This window comes from Pelophylax lessonae (genome assembly GCF_965119305.1).
Source record: "Pelophylax lessonae genome assembly, chromosome: 5".
NCBI classification, from domain to species: Eukaryota; Metazoa; Chordata; class Amphibia; order Anura; family Ranidae; genus Pelophylax; species Pelophylax lessonae.
In genome coordinates this window covers 386,959,796-386,981,027 of record NC_138772.1, presented here as the reverse complement: position 1 = coordinate 386,981,027, position 21,232 = coordinate 386,959,796, and the positions used below count along the sequence as shown (strand labels likewise).

Here is a 21,232-nt window from a genome sequence, read left to right as displayed (position 1 = left end):
GCTCCATCTTCCTCCAGCGATGTCCACGAGTGCCTCAGCAGTCTGGGACTCTCTCTCCTGAGTAGCTGAGACACAGCAGCCGCACCATTGGCTCCCTGTACTGTCAATCAAACTCCATTAGCCAATCAGGAGAGAGAGGGGATGGGCCCAAACTGCAGCTCCATGTCTGAATGGATGCACGGAGCTTCAGCTTGGCTCGGGTGCCCCCATAGCAAGCTGCTTGCTGTGGGGGCATTCGACAGGAGGGAGAAGCCTGGAGCTCCAGCCAGGAACCCAAGAAGTGGAGGATCCGGGTTGCCCTGTGAAAAACCAACTGCACAGAGGAAGTAAGTATAATATGTTTGTTATTTTAATAGAAAAAAAATGAGACTTTAAAATCACTTTAACTTACTTATACTGTATATGGATGTCCCTGTGACTGCTGAAAACCCTAAAAAAAAAGGAACCTGAATAAAAAAAATGTCATATCGTTTGAGAAATCCTCTATTGAAAAGTCTGTGACATCATCAGCATTATCTGAAGAATGCAGAGATGTCCAGCTGCTGGAAGGAGTAATATGGCAGGCACTGACACCGCATCGCAAATGCAACATCCTCTAGTCAGGAAATAAGTCGGATAAAATCAATATTCCACATAGTGATGAAAAAATCTTAAACAGGATGGAAGTTTTTTCGAACAAATGAATTTCTAGCAGTAATATGTGGTTTAAGTGCTGTGAAATCAATTCACTCCAAAATCGCATGATACGGCAAACAAAATTTTGAAGTACTCTCAAACTATATTTGTCATGCTGCTGAACATACTGAGAATGAGAATTTTCATGCAAATTTCCATATGAATTTTTCTTTGAAAATCTACTAGTGCCCACCCAACTTTAGGTTAAAGCTAGATTTAAGCTTTAGGGCCTTGATTCATAAAATGGCAATATCAACTACCTACTTCCCACCCATAGGACCTACCCGTACATCGGGGCCATGGCTGCAAATACAGTCACGACCCAGTATCAGTGTTTTCAGCCGACAATGCTCAATAAAGTAAAAGTGATCTGAGCAACTGAATAGCTGCTGAATCGCTTTTACACATGTCAGAAGGGGCTAACCCCTATCGCCTTCTGAAACATGTAAAAGCGATTCAGCAGCTATTCAGGGGACTTCCAGGCTCTACCATTCAGAAGTCTTCCTGAGACTTCCAGGCCCTCCCATTCCACCAGTGAGCATAAGACTGAAGTTGTCAGTTCCGGAACTTCCCCAATCATCTCTATGGTCTAAGTCAAAAACTGGTTTAGCTCTGATGTAAACAAGCTGGTCCTGGCTTGTGAAAGCATCTGATCAAACCAGTCTCAGTTTGATCCAATGCTTTTAAGGGCAGAGGAAAGATCTCGGGTCTAATAGACCCCAGATGTCCTTTTAAAGAGACACTTTTACTGCCCATGGTATCACAAGGGTTTTTCAGCCCATGTCATAGCAATAAAAGTGATAACAAAAATTAGGCAAAAGCAGTTTTAAAGCATGACATGTTAGGTATCTATTTACTCGGCGTAACATCATCTTTTATATTTTACCAAACAATTGGGTATTATATTATGTTTGTGTACATTACAATTAATTAAAGTGTATTTTTTTTTTATTGCACAAATACCATATAGGAGACATGTCAGAATTGACCTGAAGATGAAGTAGTTAAAGTGGAATCTAAGTCTTTTGTGGTTTGTAGTCTTTAGAGGTTATTACATATTATGTCACACTTATCTGTCGATCCATTTCCCTGGTTACTCCATCGCTGCCACTGAGATTGTATGCCAGCCTCCTCCATGATTCTGGTAAATACTGTAGCTCCAGATGCTAGGGTAAAGCACTCTCTTCCTGCAGCCAGTTCTCCCTTCCACTGCAGGTCCACATCTCTGCCATCTTGGATATGGGAACTGGCTGTGGCTTCATGACAAACCACATCTGGCTCCCCACTACTCATGTACAAACTTTTGAGTGAAGTTCTGCTTTAAATATTTACATTTTTGCAAAATGCATTGGAGTCAGTGGGGTAGTAAAATGAAGTTGGTTTTGGTTGTTTGTAAAGTTGCACCAGGCTTTAAATGGTTTTCTAAATGTTACAGAAGTTCCTTCCATCTATCTTGAACCTGTTCTTTTGAAAAAAAAAAATCTTATTTGCCTTATTATTTTATCTTTTGTCACAGAAAGAAAAATGCAGATAGTAAAAACAGTGAAAAAAATGTAAAGTGGTAAAATACAAACAATTAAAGGTCAAATACAAAAAGAGGGAAAATAACACAAAATATAAAGTACAATAATTAGATTAAAATAAAAAAAACTAAATTTACCTTTTAATTGGTTCAACTGGATGGCTCTTTTTTTAACCAGACTAATGGCCGAAATACACGATAAGAAAATCGGCCGAAAATTTCCGTTCAGCGAAGGATCGGCCGATATTCTACTCGTTAATGCCCAGCCATCAGTGACCGATATCGATATTGTGAACGAAAAATCCCGTTTGAAAAAAACAAAAAATTCTGTTGTCTCGTTTGCGAACGAACGATATTCTATACGTTGGTGTTAAGGTCGTTCATTTAAAATCTGTAGAACATCATCACGCATGCACTGTTTCGATGGTCGGTGGTCAAACAGTCGGGCGATATTCGGCCTGTGTATGTTGGCAACGTTTTCGACCAAGGAGCACTTTTTCATAAGTCGTGGTCGAATGATCGGGCGATATTCGGCCCGTGTATTCCAGCCATAACTATGTAAAAAATAAATAAACAAATAAATAAACACACACGTGCACATACACACCCTCTAAATAAAGTAAAGAAAAAACATTTTTTTTTTTTTTTCAATTAAAACTGCTTAAGAAGCTTGATGACAGAAATTCAGAGTTTCTGCTGAGGTGAAATGTGGCCAATAGTGAAAATATAATTTTGCTGAAAAAAAAGTTTTGCTAAAAGCCATCTCACCTCCAACTTTGCACCCTTTTCTGAGTGAACCTATGGCAGAAAGGTTTGTCATAGTGTAGTAACAGTGTAGTATATACAATTGTGTTGTTCATCTAATTCCCCCTCCTTTAAGAACATTTAGTAAAGTTACATAGTTACATAGTTACATAGTTACATCGTTAGTGAGGTTGAAAAAAGACACCAGTCCATCCAGTTCAACCTATGATGTGTGTGTGTGTGTTTGCTTTTAACCGTACATTGTATACCCCTGTATGTTGTGGTCTCTAAGGTGTCCATCTAACAGTTTTTTGAAACTATCAATGCTCCCTGTTGATACGACTGCTTGTGGAAGAGAATTCCACATCCTTACTGCTCTTACAGTGAAGAACCCCTTACGCATTTTAAGGTTAAACCGCCTTTCTTCTAGTTTTAGTGAGTGGCCACGTGTCTTATTGCATCTCCTTTCTCTGAATAGTTTGTTCCTTATGCTAGGGTCGCCAGTACAGTATTTGAACATTGATATCATATCCCCCCTCAATCGTCTCTTCTCCAGAGAGAATAGGTTCAGTGCTTGTAGTCTTTCCTCATAGCTGATGTCCTCCATTCCCCTAATTATTTTTGTTGCCCTTCTCTTGACTCTTTCCAGTTCCAGCACATCCTTCCTGAAGACCGGTGCCCAGAACTGGACAGCATACTCCAGATGTGGCCGGACCAGAGTCTTGTAGAGTGGAAGAATAATCTCTTTATTTCTGGAGTGAATCCCCTTTTTTATACATCCCAGTATTCTGTTGGCTTTACTTGCAGTGGCTTGGCATTGCATGCCACTGCCAAGCCTGTTGTCTACCAGTACCCCCAAGTCTTTTTCCATCCTAGACTCACCCAGAGGTTCTCCCCCTAGTGAGTAGCTTGCTTTCTGGTTTTTGGCCCCCAAGTGCATTACTTTACATTTTTCAACATTAAACCTCATCTGCCATGTAGTTGCCCACCCCGTTATTTTGTTCAGGTCCGCTTGTAAGGTTTCCACATCCTGCTTAGAAGATAATGGCATGCTTAGTTTAGTATCATCTGCAAATACTGAGATTGTACTAGATATCCCCTCCTCTAGATCATTTATAAATAAATTAAACAGGATTGGTCCCAGGACAGAACCCTGGGGGACCCCACTTTCCACACCCGCCCAATCCGAGTACTCCCCATTAATCACCACCCTCTAAACTCTCCCCTGGAGCCAGTTCTCTATCCAGGTACTCACCTTATGGTCCATACCTACCTTCCTTAGTTTGTACAGTAAGTGTTTGGGGGGAACGGTGTCAAAGACCTTTGCAAAGTCCAGATACACCACATCCACAGGCTTTCCTTTATCTAGGTGGCAGCTCACTTCATCGTAGAAGGTTAATAGATTGGTTTGGCAAGAACGATTTTTCATAAATCCATGCTGATTGCTACTAATAATACAGTTTTCATTACTAAAGTCTTGTATGTGGTCCCTTAACATCCCCTCCAAAATCTTGCAGACTACAGATGTTAGGCTGACCGGCCTATAGTTCCCCGGGATACACCTCGGCCCCTTTTTAAATATTGGTACCACGTTGGCTTTTTTCCAATCAGCTGGCACCATACCCGTCTGTAAACTATCCTTAAAGATCAAGAATAATGGTCTGGCAATCACCTGGCTGAGCTCTTTAAGAGCCCTCGGGTGCAAGCCATCCGGTCCCGGTGATTTATTTATGTTAAGTTTCTCTAGTTTAGTTCTAAGTCTATCTTCTGTTAGCCATGGCGGCACTTCCTGAGGTGTATTATTTAGTTTGGCCTTACAAGCTAGGTTCGTGTAGCCCTCCGATTCTTTTGTGAAGACTGAAGAGAAGAAATTATTTAACACTTCCGCCTTTTCTCTGTCCTCAGTGGCCATATTTCCTTTGTCATCTTTTATGGGGCCAATGTTCAAAAGTTATTTTTTATCATGTTGCTTATTACAAAAAAAAATCATATGGTCTTGGAACTAAGAAAGTTGCAATAAATGACTTTCCTAAACTAACTGGTAAACCTTAAGAGCTAATTTTTCCCTTCACGTTCTTTGTGTGCTTTAAGCTGTTACAGTAGGAAGGGAAATAGAGCTTTCTCTTAGATATTGCTACCATTTAACTCCTCAAACTAAGAACCACAAGTGTACTTGATGTTCAATCATCATCTGCAATGAATTCTCATTTTTAATGAGCAGCTTGTCTTCATGCGTCTCAAAAGACAAAAAGCACAAAGCAATCTCAGGTAATTTAAAGCGAGCGTCTGATGCCTCCCTTAACTACTGCCTTTTTTTTAGCTGAAATCTTCCTGTTAAGTCCATGTGGGACTCCTGGGCCATTTCAGTCAAACCCAATTTCACTTATTTATCACAAACCCCTACTAAGCAGGAGCTCCACTGTGAATTGCTTCTGCATACTGTCTATTCTAGGCTTTGAACTCCAAAAAGGATTTAAAAAAGCCAATCTCAATAACATTAGAAAACTGAGTGCATTGCTTTTCCACTGACTGTGAAAAAAAGAAGAAAATCTGAAGCTTGATTTAATGGCTAATCTTTTCCATTTGCTTGATGAGTACTGCAGATGCCCCTAAACAATCACCCATTCTGTTCAACAAAATGTCAGTGAGTGTGTTTGCTACTGAAAAAAATGCACTTACCATAAAAGATGTAGAAGGCATATTCTAACATAGTAAAAAAAAATAATGGCTTTGCCTGATTTTATTTAATACACTTTTTTAACGTTTGCAGGTATAAACTGTTTTAAAAAATATATAAAAAATGCTGCGCTAGAGTCAAGAAAGAGAAGTCAGCACTGAAAGTCAAAATACAAAACCTCCCAATAAATATCATATACAATGGTGCAGCGCTAAGAGTTGATATTCATACACAAAAAATTGTAAATGCAAAGCAAATAAAATAAATGTCCAAAACTGAGAAAAGCAAGAAAAAATTCAGCCCTTATTCCAAGATCCTATATAATAGGAAGTGTAGACGATAGTAGCACTGGAAAGGGGTTATCCAATTTCACACCCATAGTGTAAACACAAACTGCTTACCAGATATATTTGACCACGGACTTACAGAAGGTAAAATAAGGCGCAGAGAGAATAATGGTCTCCCTTAAACCATGCACTTGATGTCACCACTTATACTCGTCCATTGAAATGCATATGTGAAAAAAACAAACAAGCACTTCTATAGCGTAATAGGTATGAACTTGTTTAATAAAATAAGAAGAATTGCACTTACAAAATTCCCAGTAAAATCATCTCTTATGCAGAAAAAATATAGCGGCATCCCTCCAGATCTCCCTCCAGACTCTCTCGTGCAAACAACCAATCGGGGATGCCTACACCTTATGACGTCACCATCGTGGGCCACACCCTACGCGTTTTGTCACGCGTTTTTTTCTGCATATGAGCTGATTTTACTGGCAATTTTGTAAGTGCAATTCTTCTTATTTTATTAAACGAGTTCATACATATTACGCTATGGAAGTGCTTGTTTGCTTTTCCACATATCCATTTTGCTGGATGAGTATAAGTGGTGACATCGAGTTCATGGTTTGAGGGAGACCATTATTTTCCCTGACTTATTTGACCACCTGTAAGTCAGTGGTCAAATTTATCTGGTAAGCAGTTTGTGTTTATACTATGGGTGTGGAGTTGGATTACCCCTTTCCAGTGCTTCTATCTTCTACACTTCCTATTATATGGGATCTTGGAAAAAGGACTGAAATTGTTCTTCCTTTTCCCCATTTTGGACATTTATTTTATTTCCTTTGCAATTCCTTTTTTATGTGTCTGAATATCAAATCTTAGCACTGCGCCATTGTATATGATAAACCATTTTATATTTTTTGTTCATGATTTGTTTATAATCTTTTATTTATAATTACAAATGTACTCATATAGGGTCGAGAATTTAATAACAAAATGTCTCAATGGCTGCATGCTTGTTAGCAATCTGTGTAAAACTGATTAATTTATATGCTAAGAGAGAGGGAAGATTTTTATGAGTGAAGCAGAAAGTCTGTTAAGATTTTTCCTTCTTTGCATGTCTACTTGGCAACAGTGGCAATTATTTGAGCATGTAAAAACAGCAATTCTGCTTGGGGCCTGTCACCCACTGGCTGCAAGTGGTAAATATGAAATATTTATATGCAATTTCTTAAAGCGTATTTAAAAATATGTATACTATATAAATAATGCTCAGCATTATATATATATATATATATATATATATATATATATATATATATAGAATATATATATATATATATATATATATATATATATATATATATAGAATATATATGTGTACAGTTGCAGTATACACTATATTACCAAAACTATTGGGATGGCTGCCTTTACAAGCACATGAACCTTAATGGCATCCGAGTCTTAGTTTGTAGGGTTTAATATCAAGTTGGCCCACCCTTTCCAGCTATAACAGCTTCAACTCTTCTGGAAAAGCTGTTCATAAGGTTTAGGGTTGTGTCTATGGGGATGTTTGACCATTCTTCCAGAAGCACATTTGTGAGGTCAGGCACTGATGCTGGATGAAAAGGCATGGCTCGCCGTCTCTGCTCTAATTCATCCCAAAGGTGTTCTATCGGGTTAAGGTCAGGACTCTGTTCAGGCCAGTCAAGTTCCTTCGCCCCAAAATCACTCATCCGTGTCTTTATGCACCTTGTTTGCGCACTGGTGCGCAGTCATGTTGGAACAAGAAGGGGTCATCCTCAAATTGTTCCCACAAAGTTGGGAGCATGCAATTGTCCAAAATGTCTTGATATGCTGATGCCTTAAGAGTTCCCTTCACTGGAACTAATGGGCCAAGCCCAACCCCTGAAAAACAGTCTCACCTCATAATCCCCCCTCCATCAAATTTTTTGGACCAGTGCACAAAGCAAGGTCCATAAAGACATGGGTGAGTGAGTTTTGGGTAGAGGAGCTTGATTGGCCTGCACAGAATCCTGACTTCACCTTTGGGATGAGTTTGAGTGGAGACTGCGAGCCAGGCCTTCTGTTCGCATCAGTGCTTGACCTCACAAATGCACTTCTGGAAGAATGGTCAAACATTCCTGGAGAAAGTCCTAAGCCTTTTGGACAGCCTTTCCAGAAGAGTTGAAGCTGTTGAAGCTGCAAAGGGTTGGCCAACTCAACATTGAACCCTACAGGCTAAGACTGGGATGCCATTGAAGTTAATGTGCATGTAAAGCCAGGCATTCCAATACTTTTAGTCATATAGTGTATATAATTCTCAATTTTTGTAGTGCTTTTTTTGCCTGTATTTCACCTGGTGATCGAGCCAGTAACACACTTCCTTCCAAAGAAACAATACAAAATGATCATTTAGTTTAATAAGTGACCACCCTCTACACCTTTAGTTAATCATTCCTACCCTTTATAAAGAGGCAAGATAGTTTTTGCTTGTGTCTGTGTTTTCCTCCATTTGATCAGCTGTTGTTTTGATGGCTAAAACATAAAGCTCTCTACTTTTCTCTTTTAGTGACTAAATGTATTGCAATGGAAGGGAGATACATGAAGTGAATTCTTTATACTGATTGCTTGTGGTATTGAGTACCTTTTATTAGGCGACCTGGAGTTTCATTTTGTAAACTGTAGACTAAAGGTTATAACTCTTTATTAAATGATAGCTTAAAACATAAGCTAAAACCTGATGTCATTGCAAGGAAGGCTTTATGTAAAGTCAATACACTTCTTTGTGCTTTATGCTAAGGCAATACCCTGTGATTGCTTTGGTGGTCAAGCTATGATGGAATTTTATAGTTCATCATGTGTGATGGCTTTGCTTGGCTTTAGCTCTGTCGGATGAATATTTTCAGCTAGATTCCTATTGCTCTCTATCATTTTTGATACCGAGTACAAAAGGTTACTGATTACAACTGATGTTTTATGCATCTAATAAGGTATGTTGCTCTAATTCTGATTGAGTGCTCCTCATTTTACAGCATAGTTCATGAACTAGCATTGATCTTGCCTTTATGTATAATAGATGCATGATATATATTTTTGAAATTAAGTTAAATAAGTCCTTTTTGTCTGTTCTTTTTTGCAAAAAGCAGCAATTTGAAGTAGTCCATGGCAGTTAAAGGGAGAGCAACTTTAATTGGTTGCCACACTAAGCTGCTAAAAGCTTCATTTAGATAGGATGCCCAGTAATTCTTAATGCCAAATTTAACATGTGGGTTGTGTTTTAAACAGACAGCAGGGAATCTGTAAAGAGAGGGGTGATATACTGCGCTAACTATACAAAAAATATTTAAGCTGCTAGTACAAACAACTGACAAAACGTTGGTGAAATACAAGTGAAAACAATAATATAGTGCAGCGCTAGAAAAATATATATAAAGTCCTTAAAATATACATTAAATGATTTATATAAAAATGATATTATATAAATAAATAAAGTGAGTCCCAAGTGGAAAGGGGAGATTGACTGTCCAAGGTGATGTATGTGGTAAATGAAGCTGATAGATCCCAACACCATCCGAATAAGGAATCGATATGCATTCCCCAGAGGTTGTAGACCCAAATTACCCTATAGCAAATGGGTCAAGCAAGGCTCACGTCGTATGTCATAGGTCACCCCGACTTAGGCTGCATCCATGGATGTTCCAGTATTTAGCCATAGGATGAAGATGAGGAAGGTGGAATCTCCCAATCAACCTTAATAAACCACCACCAACGTGCACAACTACTCCCATTAGACGGTTCCTCACCAGAAATAATGGCCCCCCATTCACATGGTATGGGCAAAAGCGTTTTGGGATACCAGGGAATCTGTACCCTGGAAAATCCAGGCTTCAGTTCATAAGGTACATAGGCACTAGACTGTTTAGCCACCTGATTAGCTACAAACTGAAAGCAATGTTTAGTTAGGACCTCATATTAAACAGTTTTGACAAATCTAAAGGGAATAGTACAGAAACGGTACAAAGAAATGAAAATATGTATGGCAAGTTTATCAAACAGATGAGGGGACATTTCACTAAAGGTGACATTTTAGTCTTTGGTAGATAATGCAGACATACACCATCAAATGGTCTCTCTTTTGGATACTCCTGCTCACTTGCTACAAATGTTAAGAGGAGGTTCTACTCCCAGTTGGAATTTTATTTTATTTTACATCATGGAAGATATGAAAGGAGAAATGAGAACTGTCCAAGGCAGGACAAGGTGGAATGCTAAAAAGCTGGTAGTTAGAGCTCATATTTGAAGCCCTAAAGACTGTGGTGCAAGGAACATCCCACCAAAGTATAACTATAACTGGGATGTCTGTTAGGATAGCCCTTTAACCACAAGGTGCATATTTATAAAAAACGAAGGATTTGACATTCAACAAACATTCTCTGCAGGTGAGTATTCTCTTTGCTCCTCTTCATTCTTCCCAAGACCTCCTACTCTTCAGCTCTCTTGTCACCTTCTACCATTGTTACATCTGGTATTTGTCCAGAGCCTCTCCCCTCATCTGGAACTCCCTACCCCAACCTGTCTTTAGGTGATTTCTGAAAACTTCTATTCAGGAAAGATTATTCTGCCTCTACCTAACCATTAGAATTTATATTCTCAAACCACTTATCCCCACACAGTTGTTACCTTTTGTTTCACCTGCCCTACCCTTTTATATTGTAAGCTCTCATGAGCAGGGCTCTACCAGCCCTCTTGTCTTGAGTTGTGTTGTACCTGTATTGTTTCCTTTTTATTTTGTAAAGTGCCGTGAAAACTGTGGGCACCATATAATACTGTATAATAATAATTCCAGATCCATCTATTTTAAATGACAGTGATTAACTACTTACCGTCTGCCCACTGTTAAATGACGGTGGAGCGGCTCTTGTTCTGGGAGGACCTTGGGGGGCACACAGCGTGGCGATCGCGGGCGTGCCATGTTCCTAGGACATGGCGCGACCCTGATCTTAATAAAGAGCCAATGACGTGGCTCTTTACCAATGTGATCGGCTGTGTCCAATCCTCCTCCGGTCACATGTAAATGAGGAAGTGCCGTTTATTGGCCCTCCTCGCCTCACACTGTCTGAGTGTGTGGTGAGGAGCGCTGATCAGTTGCTCCTCCTCAAAGGGGAGTCCAGGACTGGTAATCAGGATACTGATCATCAGTGCCCTGATTACAGTAAAGAAAAAACAATGCACATCAGTGACACCAATCAATGCCCATCAGTGACCCTAATCAGTGCCCACCAGTGACCTCAAGCAGTGCCCATTAGTGATGCCAGTCAGTGCCCATCAGTGACTGATCATCTGTGCTGCCCATTAGTGCTGTCCATCCGTGCCCATCAGTGCCACCCATCAGTGCTCATCAGTGCTGCCCCTCAGTGTCACCCATCAGTGCTGCCTGTCAGTGCCATCTATAAATGCCCATCAGTGCCACCTATCAGTGCCCATCAGTCCCACCTATCAGTGCTCATTAGTGCCGCATATCAGTGCCCATCAGTGCAGCATTTTAGTGCCTTCTCATTAGTGCCACCTCATCAGTGCCCATTAATGCCACCTTATCAGTGGCCATCAGTGCAGCCTATCAGTGCCCATCAGTGCTGCCTAATCTGCGCAAATAGTTTGGGGAAAGGTCTACCAAATATAGACATTGGACAGCCATTACATCTGCACTGTAGCAATACTCATTGCTTGATTAGTTTAGTGTTTCAGAAACAGAACCAGTAGTGAGGGTCAGGAAAGGTGAAGCCTAAGCATTTAACAGGGACCCCTGGATGCTCTACATAGTCCAAAATTATACATGCAGACAACTGGATATCTGCATGCAATAGTTGTTCCTGGCTGAAATGTTTTAATGTGTCCTTTAGAGTCAATTAACATGTAACTGTGGCTAGGCTATAGACATTCAAATGTTAATGTATTTTAATAAACAGTAAATTCATTTTATAATAAGCCCTCACCTGCCAGCTATGAGTTGGCAGCTAACCAGCATTTTAATCTTTGATATAAAGGAAGAGCAAGTGCTTTGGGAAGAGGTATTAAGGTGAGCTGAGCTGCTTAGAGAATGAGTGGAAAGACTTTTGAGGATGAATTTGCTGCAGTGCCTTCAGCTACAGAGGTCGGTGAGGGCTTTTTTTAAAGCTCATTTTTATTAAAATATAAATATACAAATATATATAGCCTGACCACAGTTTTACTTTAAAGTTTGCCTTTTTTGTTATTGATTATGCATGTAACTTGGATAGCAAAAAAACGGGCAAAACTAGAAAACACAGCAGGGTGTTATTTAATAATGATTTTGGCTCTTCCAGATTTGTGATGTGAATATTAAAACAGAGGGTTGTCACAGTTTATTTAACACTGGTGACTCTTCATCTAAATCACAACTATGAGTTGTTACATATGTCAAAGGCTGAGTTAGGTATTAGCTCTAATCACATTCAGCTTAAAATTGGCAAGGTAGACAGTACTTCGATATCTCTTCATATGCACTCATGGCACTCAGCTTGTGACTCAGGAGAAAGGCCATGCATTAGCAAGTTTGTCAGCACATCTTGTTTAAATCCACAATGCATTTAATAAAATGGTAAAAAACATAATAGAGTGTGATAGAAAAATGTCAAGTGTGCAGATTACATGTCGCAGAGCAATCAGATTGCAGTCACAGTAAAGTACAGTCAAATAGGTAATTGAATTCTGGTTCCCGTGTCCTACAAGCTGCAACTTAACCACTTAAGCCCCGGAGGATTTTCCTGCTAAAAGACCAGGGGGTATTTTGCGATTCGGCACTGCGTGAATTTAACGGACAATTGCGCGGTCGTGCGACGCTGTACCTAAACGAATTTGACGTCCTTTTTTTCCCACAAACAGAGCTTTCTTTTGGTGGTATTTGATCACCTGTGCGATTTTTTGATCACGCGCTATAAACAAAAAAAGAGCGACAATTTTGCAAAAATAGCAATATTTTTCACATTTTTTTATATGAAATTCCCCAAAAAAAAAATGTAAAAATCAAAATTTTTTAACATTTTTGGCCAATTTGTTTTATGCTACCTATGTTTGGTAAAAAAAATCGCAAAAAGCGTATTTTGATTGGTTTGCGCAAAAGTTATCGCGTTTACTAACAAAGGGAAAGATTTTTGTCATTTTTGTTGTTTTTTTTTTGAACGCGTAATGGCGGCGATCTGCGATTTTTTTTGCGGTACTGCGACATTGCGGCGGACAGATCGGACCCTTGACTGACATTTTTGACACTTTTGGGGTTACCAGTGACATTTCTACAGTAATCAGTGCTATACATATGCACTGTTACTGTAAAAATACACTGGCAGTGAAGGGGTTAACTTTATTTGGGAGGGAGGGGCTGTGTGTGTCCCTAGGGGCGTGATTCTTACTGTGATTGGCTGTGGCTCTAGCTGTAAGGACACTGATCAACGGATCTACATACTAGATCCGAGTAATCAGTGTCTTTACAGCGATGAGAATGACAGGCAGCTTGTTTACACAAGCTGCCTGACATTCTCCCTCTTCCCCCGACGATCGCCGAGTGGCCGGCGGACATCGGGTCCGCTGGTCACACGCGCGGGGGGGTGCGTGACCGCGCGGGAGCGGGAGCGCGCCTCCGCGGGCGCGCGCTCGCTCCCCAGACCCTCCCAGGCTAGTGACGTTAATTAACGTCACTCTGCCTGGCAGGGGCTGACCGCCGCAGTAAATCTACTTGCGGCGGTCGGCAAGCAGTTAACTTTGAATTTATTCCGAACATAAAAAACAGTCATGCTTCAGCTCATGCCTATATCATAAGGCATACATGTTATTTCCTATGAACTGTTTAGCTCTAACCTTTGTATTTTAAATTTACACAGCTTCACATTTGCTGCAACAGATTGATTTTATATCATGATCATAGCAGACACCATAGTTATACTTCAGACTTAAAACTCATTTGTTATGGCTCATTAACAACTTTATTATAATGTTATGCCAACTGCTTTCCCATAACTAATTAAAAGTGTGACTTTAGTTATTGAAACTTTTTATTTGTACATTGACTTCTGTTCTGAGAGGGAATATTAAAAATCATATTATATTATGTAAATCAGTAACGTAAAATGTCAATAATGTATAATATCTGAGACACATATTAACTGGGGTACATTATGTTTAACCAGAGTAATCATAGACATTAGATAAAATCCTCCTGATTGAACAGTCGCCACTTTCAGGAGGATCTAGCAACTGGATATCACATTATCTAGCTCTGGCCTTCTCCTCTGTAAGCCTCCCTCCCCTAACCTGCTTATACATTGACTTATCAACCTTATAGGTTTATGAAGATTTTTGTAGGTTTTGATTTTTGTGGTTCTGTTATGTATGGATGTCCTCTTAAGCCTATGTCCAATCAGTAGCCAAAGGCAGAGGAAAGCCATTTCATATGACAAAGCAAAGTAAACACAGCTTTACCAGGTGATCACCACCAGTCATAGAGCTCAAAAGCTTCGGACCAACGTTTTTCTAAGTTTTACTGTGGCTATGTCTACCAGCAACAGTCTGTTGGCAGTAAAGAAAAAGTGCCTGTGCATATGCATATGTGTTTACCCACTTGTGCAAATAAACATGTACTATATTAAACTTTTAGTTTAATGAGAAACATCGTTGAGACATTTGTCTTCCAATGTAGTAACAAAATAAGATGCAAAGCAGGCTGCCTCTCATGCAGCAAAGTCTATGCATCAATTTTTCTGTGTATTTGCGACCCCTGTACCTTGACTTCTGGGCAGCCCACTGTGACAGATTTTCACAGTTCTGAGACAGATTTATCATTGTAGATGAGACAGAGTTTAATGCCAAACATTTGCACAATTATAAAAAAAAAAAAAAAACAATAGCACAAATACGTAGAGGTCAGGGCCAGGTTTCATCCTATTGCATTAAACTGTAACCTTAATGCAAATCTATCTCAAAATCTATCTCACTTATTTTGTTTAGCATTGCCATGCTGTGTGACAGCATTGATAAATCTCCCCTACTGTATGTCTATGCATGGGTGGCCGGGGGGGGGGGGGGGTAGGCTGGGTGAATCAGTGCTTTGCTTATGCACTGCAGTTGGCTGCCAGGAGCAAATTAAAAGACCTGGCACTAGGTTTGAAGAAGCTCATGGTGTACTATCCTATTTCTAATGTAACAGCACTGGTGCTTTGTGATTGGCCACTCAGCCACCCATTGTGGTCACATAGGGCTGTGGAGAAAGTCCTCAGCACTGTGGACAGCTCTATGGTTTACTTGAACTTATACAAGGCTAAGGCTTTTTTTACATATACAAGGCTAACTCGCTTTGAATTGACCAACAGGGAATGAAGGGAAGGTGATTGGTGGAGATGGAATTAAAATGAGCCATTTGTTTTGCTCTGCATGAGCATGAAGTGGTTAATATTATATATCTGGCTAGCATTCTTGTTTGTGTTGGGTTTCTCTTTGTTGGAAATCCATTTATATTCCATTGGCTGTCTATCCAACCGAGATGAAAGATACTCAGTAGACATTCTAGTATAACAAAATCTAATATTCTGATTTAGCCCTTTGGTTTAGGAGGATGGTTCATTCTTATCTGAGATTTAATGTGAACACATTAGCTAATTTAAACTTTTAATTGGAAAGCAAAGCCACAAACCCTCTTTTATGTGGCCCTTTAATGGTAATTTCTCATTGTTACTTGATTTTAGAACTCATCATTTGCCTTTCCCCAGAACAATGAAGGTAGCTCAGTTGCAAATAAGTGCACTTTCATTGCAGAGAGGAATCAAAGTTGATGGGACTTAGTACAGTCAAGGAAATCAGCCGCAACTATCCAGTCTTTCTTTAAATATCTTGGTTTGTGCTTGAAATTTGTGCATAATTATCAATAAATGTGAATGTTAAAACCTTTTGCACTTGTTATATTTACTAGTCCTCCAAGTCAGTGATAAAAGGGGTATCTGGCTCACATACAAGAAAACATCAAGTATTGTTTATTATGTCATAAGACAAAAATGTAATACTTGTATCTTTTTTATAGTCCCTGTCCTTAAACTTAATGAGAGCAATATAAGAAACAATAACAGCAACACTTGTTTCCCTGCTAAATGTGGCACACATTATCAATAAAGGCATACTCGCTTTTTCCCAATTCTAAGAGTTGCTAAGTTCACTGAGCCATAATTAATTTAGCAATCTCAGCTTCCCTGCGTTTTCTCATTGCAAAGAAAATGTCAATTCTATTTCATTTCAATGACCTCATAAAATTATAGATTGATTCAGCTGATGTTCAGAGACACCAGTGGGGAAATATGAATTTCATTCAGCCTACTGATTAAGAAACAGTATGTATGACATGTGCCAATGCCACATTCTGATCTGCACACACTTAACAAATGCCTGTCTTTGTTTCATATCCACCACAGACTGCGCCTCTTACATTATTTTTCAAGTAATATAACCAATTTCACTACCATTAATTATACTAAGAAGCTTCAAGAAAAATGGACAAGTTGTGAATCTCTTTTCTGAAATTTTCTTTGGTCACATCTCATATCATTTTGCCCTCCTTAACCTATGTCAGTTGGAAAATTGCAGCGCTGTTTTTTTATTATTATTATGTTTTTTTTTTAATTGGTTTGAAAACAGCTTGCAATTCTTTTGCTGTGGGAAACATATTTAAGGGGTGCTTGCATTTCAGTGCTTTTTCCAATAAAAAAATATTCAAACAAGGTTACTGGCTTTGGTGAGGCAGCTCTCAAACACACAGGTATTCCTCAAAGGGTATATGTAAGTAACTCAAAAGGTGCCAAATTACAAAGCGAAAGCATCCAAAGTTCCTTTAATTGCTTGTAATACATCACATAAAAATGTGACACTATTAAAAACAATTGAAGACATTTTGGATTCTCTCATTTTGTGGTTTGGCGCTCATTTGTATAGTTTGGGATGCTATCATCGCAATCTGAGATGCTTAGGAATAGATTACTAGCTTCTGACAGGTCAGAACAGTGTAAATGCCTTAATCAGATTGTGAGCCCATGGTTAATTTTTTTGGATTCTGTGTGCCATTTTATTAGCTTATGTTTAGGGCTACAACTGGTAGAGATATACTTTTCCCTATCTCCCTCTATGTTTCACTCATCTTGTCTTCTTTTTCTTTCGGTACTTAGGAGATTGTAGGTGATTGTCTTGAAAATTTGAATGTTAGTACAAATAATAGAAATATCACAGACAGTACGCACTGTTGGCACTATATAAATCTTATATTATAATAATAACTACTCTTGGGGAATGGGTTGATTGGATAGGTGTAAAACGTACCTGTTATATGTACAGGCAAATAGAGTTTGTATTTACTTTTATTTTCCTTGCACATGACTGGGTAATCTTTGCAAAATAACTGTTTTCCATGTTTATTAACATAAGTACAAATTCCCTTGCAAAGTGACCTGCCTATTTGCCTTTAGTAAATCGACCCCTTAAAATCTGCTCATGAAATGCCTTGGTGTCTTTGGTTGTTTGGTTTTTTGCTGTTGGTTTATTTAATGATGGAATGACACACTTTCATATCTTTGCATTGCAGCAAACTCACCTGTTTTTCACTGTTATTGGCCTTAAGATTTTGTTAGAGTTATCTGGATAGCAGTTATGTTCTCTCCCATTCCCCTGTACTGTCCACTCCCCCTCTTGGTCCTTCTCTATACCCTGCTATCTACATATGAAGAGTGTACACTACTTCTTTTCTTTTACTATGCATCCCCGTTGACTTAAATTATTATCTACCCAACACACACACACACACACACACATACACACACACACACACACACACACACACACACACACACACACACACACACACACACACACACACACACACACACACACACACACACACACACACACACACACACACACACACACACACACACACACACACACACACACACACACACACACACACACACACACACACACACACACACACACACACACACACACACACACACACACACACACACACACACACACACACACACACACACACACACACACACACACACACACACACACACACACACACACACACACACACACACACACACACACACACACTTGCTACCTCTTTAGCTGTATTTTTGAGTAGTGATACAAACTGTTGCATTTTCCACTTGCTGAAGATAAGATTTTGGTTCTGTGAAACTCACACTTATGTTTTTTATTGGTATATTGTTTTATGTGATACCCTGTTCTAACTTGCCATAATTATTATTAGGGTTGACCATTTTTCTTTGGCGAATGGCAAAAAACATCTTAAAACAAAGCAAAAAAAAACAGATTCAGTCACAGAATATAGATTTAGAACAATTTATATTTTTCCACAAACTGCCTTCAGAACACATCTTACAAGTAAAAAAAAATAGCTTCTTATCTAAGGTGATGATTTTGCTCACCTTTTTCAGACACATATTCTGTGCATTTGCAGTCTACATGGCTCACAGGAAGCATTGATCATCTTGATGTTGTTTCTTAAAATGTCACTTACATGTCACTTATTCATTTTGGAATTGAGTTGGACAGCACATACAAGGCTGTATGTGCAGAAGTGAAAAGGTCAATGATTAAACTAAGATGGAAAGGTGACAGTGCTGTGTGAAAGCACTGCAAGACCTAGCTGGTCATAGTTAACATTTTAAAAATAAATCTTTGCAGACTTTTCCTGAGGGAAATTAAGTTGAAAAAAGTTGAATAAAAAACAATGTGTTTATAATGTATTAAAATGTAAAGTCCAACTCCGGGTACTGTAAAATCTATACATCCTGTGCTGCCCCTTGCTTGAATTAGTACAAATACCTACCTTATTTCTCATACCTTCAGGCTTCCTACATGCTGACTAGTCCCCCAAAGCTTCTTCTCTTTACTATTCTGCTTGTTGCAGGCTTTTCAACCTCATGATGTACAATGCAGGAGGACCCTGCAGGACCTGGCCAAATGCCAGGACAATACTCCTGCAGTAACTCATTTATAAATATGCCCTTCTGTTTTTGATTCCCATTCAGGGCTAAGTCCTGTCCGCCTATAATCCCCTTTTCCAACGAAAGTATCTTTATGGATCATTCCTGTAATTCAACAGGAATAACAAGTAGGTGGGGCTTGGATTTGAAGTCAGCAAATTTCAGATCTTATTAACAAAACTTAAACAAGTATTTAGAAAGTAACCAGAAAAAGGATTCCAGGCTAGAAAGGTAATATTACATATAATGTCATGCCAGCTCTTATACAAAGCTTTAACATTTTTTAGTCCAGATGAAACATATAATATTGCAAAAACAAGCTACAGTTACTAATTCAGTGTTAGATTTTATATTTTAAACTGTCAGATAAAAACGATTTGGTTGCAACTAAAAGCAGCTGCAATTTTCTTTTCAGTAGAGATTTCATAGTAGGGATATGCCATAACTACTTCAGCTAAATATGACAAAGTCAATAGTTATTTTATAATAGTTTTGAAACTTTAATTATTGTAATTATTGTATCTCATACTTGTTCAGAATTACATAAACCACATTATCATAATTAGAAAAGAGGGCAAGTTTTGCTGTAAACCAAAAGGCATCCAATTAATCAGATTAAAAAGATGTGTCTACCAGATATCAAATTTTATATTCTGACCTTGAGGTTTATACATTTGGTGTGCTACTTACAACACATATTAAATATTCATTCAAAATAATTTTTTTTTTATTTCTCAATAAATATAAATTAACTATCTAAATGTCAAGTTTTCATATGGTATGTATTATTAGGTATAACTGAAATACTATCTAAGAAAGTGAAGATGTTTGGTTTTTGTAATTGATTTTCTTAAAAAGTACAGTAAGTCCAATTCTAAGTCGAATTTCAGTATTTTTTTTTTCTAAAGCAATGGGTTTGAATATCTATCCAGTCCTTATTACAGTTTATATTCTTATTGGAAAGGGGTCTCCTCATTCCATGTTTATGTTCTTGTTTAGTCCCATGACAAAATAAGGGACACAATAAGCAATGCTTAAAAAAAAATGGCTAGAGATTTATTTTTATGCCTTTACTTAGCCCAAAAAAAAAGATTTCAAGAGTGGGCCTCCATTTACACTAATATTACACTACATACTGCATATTTTGAGATATACAAGTGGCACCATTTCCTTAACAATACGGGGCAGCTGAACCGCGACCTATGGTAAATCTATTGAAAAGTATGGATCTGGTATTGTGTATATGGGCAAACGCAGCATTCATTCAGTTTCCCTTTGATATCAGTTTTTACCCACAATGACATACTTCTGATTTGTATTTGATACCACTCTAAGCTGCATCATTTCATTCCTATGAACTTGCATGGAAATGGGGAAACATGCATTTTTGATGGGAACAGATGCCTGTCTACACCAACCCTTGCTTTTCACTGTTTTTCCATAATCATCTTCACTTTTACTACATATAGTTTTGGTGCTTTATAAACAGGTGTAAAATGACCAATGAATAGTAAGCAGCAGATCAAAAATAATGATCAACAAGTGAAAAAGCTATTCATTGATAATGTCTTGATTAGTAATCCTATGGATATATTTGTTTACTCAAAACTTCTAAGAGAGTCAGCATTTGTTTAGTATTCTTCCTTTACAGACACCAATAAGTTTGAAATGCAAGATAGAATAAACGTACAAATGATATGGAGCATATTTATAAAGCAGTATATGTGACTTTCACCAAAACTTTCACTGTTGTTGAATCAATCATTGCCATTTAAAACACAGGAAGAGCCACCTGCAGTGAATGTTTCATGTATGTCAGATTCACTGCTTTATAAACATGCTCCTATAATTGATACCCAAAAATGAGATCCATTTTTGAGTTTTTACTGTAGGTGATTTTTCCAAGGATAAAATGTTCTGTAGAAGATGGGTTATACCAGACTCTCGTCTTCAGCTACATTGTATATGGTAAATACAAGACAAAAGTACAATGTTTGATGAACGAAAAACTTCCCCTTTACAATAAAAAATACATTGTACATACACCCTTCCCTTTCCTTTCTTGTTTCTTGTGCTGTAATAACAGACATTCAAGCCCAGCAGATCTAGAATTCTCCCTCACCACTGTTCTGCTATATGCCCTGCCTCTTACCCCTGTCTCATTCTGGTTCCTGCAACCAGCTCCCAATGACGTGGGGCCATGTTATTCACATGCACAGAAATCTGGCATGGCTTCTGTTCAAATAGTGTTTTATAAATAGGGGGT

The 21,232-nt window shown here is 38.5% G+C and overlaps 1 protein-coding gene across 9 annotated transcripts in view; it reads left to right on the top strand.

The window, feature by feature from the left end:
* Positions 1-21,232, top strand: part of PTPRM (protein tyrosine phosphatase receptor type M) — a 974,793-nt gene that overhangs the window by 246,721 nt on the left and 706,840 nt on the right. The window lies entirely within an intron of this gene.